The following is a 9,842-nucleotide window of genomic DNA, read 5'->3' on the forward strand; positions in this document are numbered from 1 at the left end:
AACTTAACTGTTTATCACCGCTAAATTGGCAGTGGGAGACATAACCAAGAGCAAGCAAAGAAACCAAAACCAGTCATCATTTCTCTCTCTGTCTCTCTCCTTTTTTTAGAATGTAGATAGACCAATTATTTCTCCCATAAAACCATGTGCAATGTACACAAGCTTACCTACCAACACCTGTAAACAAGGGGATGATGGACCTTGCAGGCAACTAAGTGAAACTAATAAAATGGTATATGATGACAAGGAGAGTGAGAGATTGAGAAAAAGAGAGATGATTAGTTTTTTGTAGAATGTAACTGGTTAAATCTGTTTGTATGGCTGTGAAACTTCTTCAGGTGCCAGCGAAATAGTTATTTGTGTATGGCAGTTGAGCTAACGGATCCTGGAGAGTTACTGGTTGAGTCGCTTCGGTGGTTTTTGCTTTTGTGTTTGATGATCTAATGTTAAATCATCCAACTCTGGGATGTTAATGTATGTGGATTAACCTGCCAGTCTGACAGTCAGTGATTTAAATAATCTTCTTCTGGAAATGATTGTTCCCTGTGCAAGTAAAATGCTGTGGGTACACACAGTGGACAGAGACCCTTTGAAGGAATGCATTGCTTTTCTTATTGAAAATGCATCCAATCACTGGGCTTAGAATCAGTTTCTATTCATGATTCCACAACTCTCCACAAATCCGGTCCTTCGTTTTCAAATTGAGGAGACATTGAGTGTGGGCCTCAATCTCTCTGACATGTCATGCTTGGCAGGAGGACTCTCTTGAAGCGATAAAAGAAGTGTTAATACAAAAGCAGCTGGCAGCCTACTGGTGGTGAGATTTTGACAGATTCTACTAACACCTGACTTCCTTAGAAAGCCACAAAACCCAAATACTTCAAGCTCAGTCTGTAATAGTTGTGTTGTTTTCATTATGTGTACACTCCTGAAGAGAAAATCATTTTAAAATCACTCAACTGACTAAAGCCTTTTTGTGTCTTGTTGGTCAGAGGTAAAAGAGGGCTTTCAAACATCTCTCTAAGTAGTCCAGTCCCTTTCTTTCTCAGAACTGTACTTTCAAATGAGGTGATGTTTTCCTGTCCACTATAACCTAAAGCTACTTTTTGATGGGTTTTCTATACAAAGGTCTTTATCAACCAAAACATCACCAGGTTTTCCTCGAAATAAAGTGAATGACGCTTTACATAATAACTGTAAATTAATCATTCAGATTCTCCACTCTTAAGTGCTTCAGCTCAACCCTCCCTTTGTCCCCATCAGATACTGAATGTGCCAGACAGACCTTAAAGAAGAGGGATGGGAGAGCCTGTAAAACCAGAGACGACAGCGGACGGCGTGTTCATTCACATACTGCAGCTCCCCGTCGCCTCTCTCTCTTAATATGACCAAAGCGCTGGAGGGACTGAAGCCATTTTTCATGTAATTACCACAAACCTGCCTGACTGGCTCTAGGATGGATTGTGAAAGGAGGGGACCTTGATTTTCATACATTATACAACTCACCCAGTTCCAGCTCAACATACACTAATATAATGTTTGACTTCTATAATCCTCTCCGATGTGTGAATATGTGGAACACTACCACAACAGATCCATGAATTCTTATGTTTCACTAACACTGCACCTCAGCTGTGGCACTTCCTCAATCCAGTACTTGCAATGTTTACCATTCACCTTCAGAACAGGTGACATTATGCTGTAACATAAGTGGTTTTGTCTGGGGTTAAGTGCGGCCAATGGACAGATACCCATGGACTCACCTGATCTGTTGTTTTTGTTCATTTGCCAGTTCTTCGGATGAGGCTTCCTAAGAAGTTTTCAATTAATGAATACCATTCAGACAAGCATGGATTTATGGCCTCCACTAGCCACAAGCCACACCCACTCCTTTGTCTTAACATTCATTCTTCTTGACTGATGAGGGTTGACGAACACACATCCTGCTTTCCTCACTGGGGCTTGGAGTCTTTTAGTTTGACTCTTTGTTTTTCATTGTAAGCGAATGGTACCTTAGCTACATTGTATATTCCCCTCACAAAAGCTGCATACATTATATCTTTGAAAGTAGAACATGCTTGCAGAACGTCCATTTCTTCGTAGTAGTGGAATTTTTCCCTTGGCATTGAACACATAAAGTATATATCTTCATATAACACAAAGTTGACAACAACAGTCTGCTACTAAAAGAACATTAAGTAGAATGGAATTCCCCCCAGGATAGATATCTGCTGTCTATACGCATAGTCGCTCACTGCCTGTGGGGTGGGGCGCAGAGCTTCCCTCCGATAGCTTCAGACGGTTTGTCCTCTGTCTCAGTCTTCTATCAGGCATCTGGGATACACCTGTAATCTTATACAGTCATGGTAGAACTGAGGATAACCTACATCCTTACATTATTCCTCTCTCTTTAATTCGGTCATTAAATGAGTCATGGTGAGTAGTGCATCATTTACACTGTTAATGGATCAGCTCATTGGGCTAACCATGGGGTGATATGGACTTGTTATCCCTGTCCATAACCCTAGGGGGCGACTTGCCCTTCCCTGTGACACTATGGCCCCCATCTCAGTAGAACTCTTCCTTCACTGAGCCTGACTAATGCTAAAATCAGAACTGAGATTCAACTAACGGACGTCTCCTACATCTGATTCATACCACAGCATCCGCAGGTGCTCCTTTATCTTTATTTGTTTATTACCCTACCCTTTAACAAAGCCATATTCAAGGAAATGGAATAGGCCCAAAATATCCAGCCTTGATTTCTTTTCTAACAAAGTAACGAGGAGCCCAGATCTATGTGTGTGTTAGTGTTCCCCACCCAATGGTATGGGTTTTTCCTGTGATGACTGGTCAGTTGTTCCAACATTAATGAACTGATCCCTGTCAGTCTGTCTTGAGGCCCCTTCTGACTGTTTGTTAATGCCTTTACCTAAGCAGGTCATTGAAGGATTTGCCTTATAATGCTCCCCAGGATAACTAACCACAGACTTTTGACATATTCTTCTGAAACATGGACAAGAGTTCTTAAAAATAATGGGACTGTTTCAGGCTGCCAGACAAACATGATGTAGAGCCTTTTAGAATGACACCCTATTGGACAGAGCTTAGAAAGTCATGATGTATCTATTTTTAGTATGTTTATGCCATTAAATGTTGTTAGCTCAGATTGTTTCTTTATACATTAATGCTGCTCCTTAATTTGAACAACAACAAAGCGGTCACTCCACCAGTTTTTTGGTTAAAAAAAATGAAGCTGTGGGATGGATCTTGAGGGCACCAGTTTTGTTTTAGCTATGTTTTGAGGCTATACAGTGTTGGTTAACATTTACATTTAAAAACAAAACATGCTTATATTGTAGGTTCTGTTTGTAGTGGAGTTGAACTATGATCGTGGGGCATTCGTGATTTATATTCTTCAAGAACCAATAAGTACAGTGGGGAGAACAAATATATGATGCACTGCCGATTTTGCAGGTTTTCCCACTTACAAAGCATGTAGAAGTCTGTCATTTTTATCATAGGTACTCTTCAACTGTGAGTGACGGAATCTCAAACAAAAATCCAGAAAATCACATTGTATGATTTAAGTAATTAATTTTATTGCATGACATCAATATTTGATACATCAGAAAAGCAGAAGTTAATATTTGGTACAGAAACCTTTGTTTGCAATTACAGAGATTATATGTTTCCTGTAGTTCTTGACCAGGTTTGCACATACTGCAGCAGGGATTTTGGCCCACTCCTCCATACAGACCTTTTCCAGATCCTTCAGGTTTCGGGGCTGTCGCTGGGCAATACGGACTTTCAGCTCCCTCCAAAGATTTTCTGTTGGATTCAGGCCACTCCAGGACCTTGAGATGCTTTTTGCGGAGCCACTTCTTAGTTGCCCTGGCTATGTGTTTCAGGTCATTGTCATGCTGGAAGACCCAGCCACAACCCATCTTCAATGCTCTTACTGACGGAAGGAGGTTGTTGGCCAAGATCTCACAATACATGGCCCCATCCATCCTCCCCTCAATACGGTGCAGTCGTCCTGTCCTCTTTGTAGAAAAGCATCCCCAAAGAATGATGTTTCCACCTCTATGCTTCACAGTTGGGATGGTGTTTTTGGGGTTGTACTCATCGTTCTTCCACCAAAAAGCTCTATTTTTGTCTCATCAGACCCCGTGACCTTCACCCATTCCTTCTCTGGATCATCCAGATGGTCATTGGCAAACTTCAGACGGGCCTGGACATGCGCTGGCTTGAGCATGGGGACCTTGCGTGCACTGCAGGATTTTAATCCATGACGGCGTAGTGTGTTACTAATGGTTTTCTTTGAGACTGTGGTCCCAGCTCTCTTCAGATCATTGACCAGGTCCTGCTGTGTAGTTCTGGGCTGATCCCTCACCTTCCTCATGATCATTGATGCCCCACAAGGTGAGATACCACATCAAAATCAATTTATATTTTACATTCTTTAGTACCCACCCTTTGCCTCGATGACAGCTTATCACACTGCATACTCTTAACCAGCTTCATTGGGTAGTTACCTGCAATGCATTTCAATTTATGGGTGTGCTTTGTTAAAAGTTGATTTGTTGATTTAAAATTTTTTGATACTTTTGGGTATAGAGGATGACAGGTTTGGGTGGCTATACAGAAGACCTTAATTATATCTGTAGTGTTGTAGTCCGTTATGGCATGAACAGCACAAATAAAGAGTCAAACAACAGTCCATCGTTCATTTAAGACACAAAGGTCAGTCAATCCAGAAAATGTCAAGAACTTTGAAAGTTTTTTCAGGTGAAAGGAAGACCCAGAGTTACCTCTGCTGTAGAAAATAGGTTAATTAGTTAAAGTTCAAGTAGCAAACACATCTCAATATCAACTGTTCAGAACAGAATGCATTAATCAAGACTTTCTGTTCGAATTGCTGCAAAGTAACCACTACTGAATGACATCAATAATAAGGAGAAACTTACTTGGCCCAAGAAACACTAGAAAGTGACATTTGACCAGTGGAAATCTGTCCTTTGGTCTGATGAGTCCAAATTTGAGATTTTCTATTCCAATCACTGTGTCTGTGTGAGACGAAGAGTGGGTACACGGATGATCTTCACATTTGTGGTTCCCACCATAAAGGATGGAGGAGGAGGTGTGATGGTGTGGGGCTACTTTGGTTGTGACACTGTCTGTGATTTATTTAGAATTCAAGGCACTCAACCCGCATGGCTACCACAGTATTCTGCAGTGATACGCCATCTGGTTTGCAGTTAGTGGGACTGGTTTAATATCCAACAAGAAAATGACCCAAAACACGCTGCCAAGCTGTGTAAGGACTATTTGACTGAGAAGGAGAGTGATGGTGCTGCATCAGAAGACCTGGCCTCCACAATCACCCGGCCTCAAACCATTTGGACCACAGTGTAAAGGAAAAATAGCCAACCAGTGCTCAGCATATGAACTCCTTCAAGACTGTTGGAAAAGCATTCCTGATGACTACCTAATGTTTGAGAAAATGGCAAAAGTGTGCAAAGCTGACATCAAACAAAGTGTGACTATGAAGCATTTACAATTTAAAATATATTTTGATCTGTTTAAGACTTTTTTGGTTATTATGTAATTCCGTGTGTTTTTAGTTTTTATATTTTCACTGTTATTCTACAATGTGGAAAAAAGTTAAATTATGAGTCCATCCTTTTTACTGGTACTGTATGTACATGCACTTTTGATCCACGACCTTTAAACTATACACCCTATACATGGAAAGTTATAGTGAACTTCTCATCTAACCTTGAACGCTATTGGATCACTGTGACAGTATAACTACAAATGTTTCCATGCAGCCTCCTCCATACTGTCTCTCTCTGTGGTGAAGTATAATCTTTGAATGTCTTAACTTGTCTCTCTTGCCTTTGAAGATCTGCCACCTGCAGCAAGCTTCCACCTGTTATAATCTACATCAGTAGTGTAGATTTCTCCAGCCGTCACCTGGAAGAACTCTGTGTCAGGCTTCATCTTGTTGAGGATTCTAGCTCCCTTGCCAATTCTCATCATCATTTCCATCACTTTTATAATCAAACCAATCCAGACCAATGTGCTCTGCTCTAAATAATCACATGCATCCGCCGAGATGTTCCATAAGAATCTGACAGTTTTGTGCACTGGTGAGGCGAAATGTCATGTTTTCACGGTGATTCACATTCAAACAGAGGCCACCTGCTGCTCTGCATAATCTTTGATCGACCATTTTACTCTGTACTGATTAACTTTCTCGGTGAGTCAGGGCAAATAGCGATGTTTGCTCAGGCTTAAGACACACATCTCAGGGAATATTTTTAGTCAGCAGACGTCCTCATCAACAGGTGGATTTGCTGTGTAGAACTGATATGGGTTTCGATCATGCCCACTCTGCCTGCCGTCCTCAGAACAACGTACCCCAGTGATCCTATTGAAGTGTCCCCGCAGTACCTTTTGCACTTGTCTCAGCAGCAGTAGCCTTTACCTGTGGATGTCAGACTATCCCACCCCTCCCATGGAGCCTTGATGCTATTCGCTGTAGGAGGTCCACCAGACACCTATCTGGGGCTGTTTCTGTAATCAGAGATGCTTTTTGGAACAAATATAATTTACAACAGAACTGATCGCTCCAGTGTCTGTGCCGGCGGACAATGCTCTACCGCTATTTCTCATCAGAGGAAGGCATCGATGACAGTAGTTCACAGTGAGAACAGTATATCTTTCTCCCCCCTGGGACCAGCCTTTTCAATAGACACATCAATCCGCACCAGCCAATTTATTAGGCCTCGCTCTAACCAGCCCGACGTGTCCCACTAATGTCTTCCTCTCCTCAGTCCGCATGGCAGCATGTCTGGTCTCCAGGCTGCAAAACAGCCTCCAGTCTTATGACTTCTTGCCCGGAAAGCTATGGTGGGAGTTGTGAAGCGTCAAGCTCTCGCTGCAGTGTCGCAGTTAACCCTCCCCCCTCGTTTCTCTCTCTCTCATCCTCCATCTTTTGTCCTATTCATTATCTCATTAACATTACTTAGGCTGACCTCCAAGTAGCGCATCCAGCTGTGGTGCTTTGCCTCACACAACAACATTTACCCTCCACCTGAACTGTAGAACCATCTACAACTGTCACCAGGGGCCGTTCCCACGCTGGCCCTTATTTGTGACTGTTCAGTGCGGAAGAGGCAAATTTCCCAACCAAGCCCCACATAATGGAAAGTGCTTGGAGCAAATGGTGGGGGAAATGATCTGCTCCCCTTCACAGTGGTACATGTCCTGAGTAGTCTAACCTGAGTGTATAGTGAGGAGAATGATGGTAGGTATCTCTCGCTACAGCTAAATCAGGCTTTGCTTTTTAAAAACGTATCAAGTTGACCCCCCCCCTGTTGTGTATATTGCAGTTTGTTAAACTAGATGGAAAGACAAAGCTGAAAACCTGTTTGAAATGTCTTTGTGTTGTAAGTGTCATTAGCCCATGTGTAATGGTGTTTCACTGTATACCAATGAAAATACTTTCAAGTATCGTTTTGTCTCCATTTGGAGTAAAGGTGAGGGTGTTTTCCATCGCTTGGCACAGCCTGAGGAACAGAAGATTAATGATATAAGAGCTCTGACCACACGGTTTAGTTATTTAAACTGGCAACATCAGCTCAAATTGTTTCATGGTTCTCTGCAATGATACATTTGGAAGCATGTTCAGGCAGGTAGCATCGATGCTGAAGGAGAGAATACCTTGCAACTCCCTCTGAACTCCCCAGCCAGGTGACAGCGTTTGGAAGTTATGACACCATCGCTAAAGTACAAGCAGAATGTTTACCACACAATGACTTGTTTGTGACTTGCTGTTCTCTAAGCCAAGCATCACCACTTGAACGTCTTAGAAATAGGACATTTGACATGTTCAAGAAAATGACTGCATGTAGCCCCAGGAGCAAGAGTCTCAGGAATTTAAGAAGTGGAGATTTGAGTTAAACTCAGTTTGATGTGTGATTTGCTTTTCTTTTTCCTAGTTCCCCGATCAGAGAGGTGTGTGTTAAACTGGTGTGGTGAAAACTAGTCAAAGAGGGCTTTCGTAATCCATCAGCAACTACTGATTAAAGGTAAAGCCACTAGATCTATGTAACTTTTTATTGTTCTGAACCTAACGCAGTGTCAACCAAAGAGGAAATGGCCGACCATAGGAGATGACCCCTTTTACTCTCTTTGGTAAAAGGACTCTTGGCTGGCTGGCAAGCTGACTGACACGCCGTCGGAGGAAGAACAGTGATATTTCCCAAACGAAATGGGTTCTACATTGGGGTTACGTTAAGTTTGGTGTTTTTGTTCAAAACATCCCGTGTCAGGACGCCCGAGACATCGACGGATTACTGTAAGCTTGGCTCAGGTGACGTTGTCAGAGAGGGGCGGGCATGAGGGCCCTCCATACCCTGTTACAAACCACTCACAGAGAAAAAAGGAAAAGTATCACATGGGGCCGCTCAGATCTTTTAAAGATACTGCATTATATTCAATAGCTCATGCACAATCATCAAAGGCTGTCTTTAAACAGTGCACTCAAAGGTCTCATTTCTCAATTTCGCGGATGCATTAACTGTGCCCTGATTACATATTTCAGGAGGCGTTCTCAACCACAGGGGCTGTTTGAACGGGCCAGTATCCTTGACTTAAATGTCTCCTTGAAAGTCTAGTGGAGAGCTGATATGACCTCTGTCAGAGGCTCTTGTGGATTTTGTTAATGCCCACCAACAACACCAGGAGGCTATCATGCCAAACGTGTTTACATCTGAAATCAGATAGAGCATGGGAAGTGAGATAGACTCTGTGAGGGTTGCTTTGAGCCAAACAGTGCAGGATCACTCTTGTGGGGAGTGGATATTGTCAGCTATCTAGCTCTTGGATCGCACTGCCTCTAACACCACGCACTCTACGCTGTTAAGAGACTGCACAATGAGCTATGTGCCCATATCTCAGGTAGATCGCATAAAGACAACCTTGTGCTCTGCAATTTACTGCTTCGGAGCTCAGGTGCTTGTACATGTCCCAACCAGAGGAAAAACAAAAGTATGACTGACAGAATCATGTGTCAGAGGATTTATGAACACAGCGAGAGAGAGATAGAGAGAGAGAAAGAGAAAGAGAGAGAGAGAAAGCACATTTTCTCTCTCCACCCCCTCTCCCAAATTACTATCTTTACCGATATCCTATGAGTGAAGTGCTCGAAACCAGCAAATTATTGTTCTGACACAGAGGCCAGTTTGTTTTGAATTAAGACACTGTAAATAGTGCTCCTATTCCTTTAAACTTTCATCCTGTGAAATTGTGGGTCATGTTTTTCTACTATAGGGTATTTTTTGTAACCATACCAGTAGTAGAGACAATACCTCAGAAGTCTGTGTTAACATTAAACATTAAATTCTGTGCCAAATCCAGTTAGTGGTACCAATTACCATAAAACACGTTCTCTATCTGGGTTTTACGGGTCAGTATTATTGGTAACACTACACTGGAATTGTCTTCATCGAATAAACAAATCACTCATTTGAGAATCCATCAGGTAAGACTTTTCGACATCACTATTCTAAACAGAATGAGGATTTATCTAGTGCTTTAAATGAATACTGACTGATTTAGACGCTAAGGTGCTGGCTACAGCAGACTGACGGGCTGCCCTAATGGAGCAGGTCAAAGGAGAAGATTGGGAAGCTATGGCAAGCCTCCAGCAACAATACAGGGAGCCGGCCAGACTAGCAACTATAAATCAGTCGCTACCGCTGATGTTTAGTTAACGCAGGTGCTACCCCTGGAATAAGTGTGTGTCTGTGTGTGTGTGTGAAAGCTTTTTT

Source organism: Esox lucius, chromosome 12, assembly GCF_011004845.1.
Source record: "Esox lucius isolate fEsoLuc1 chromosome 12, fEsoLuc1.pri, whole genome shotgun sequence".
In the NCBI taxonomy this organism is placed as follows: Eukaryota; Metazoa; Chordata; class Actinopteri; order Esociformes; family Esocidae; genus Esox; species Esox lucius.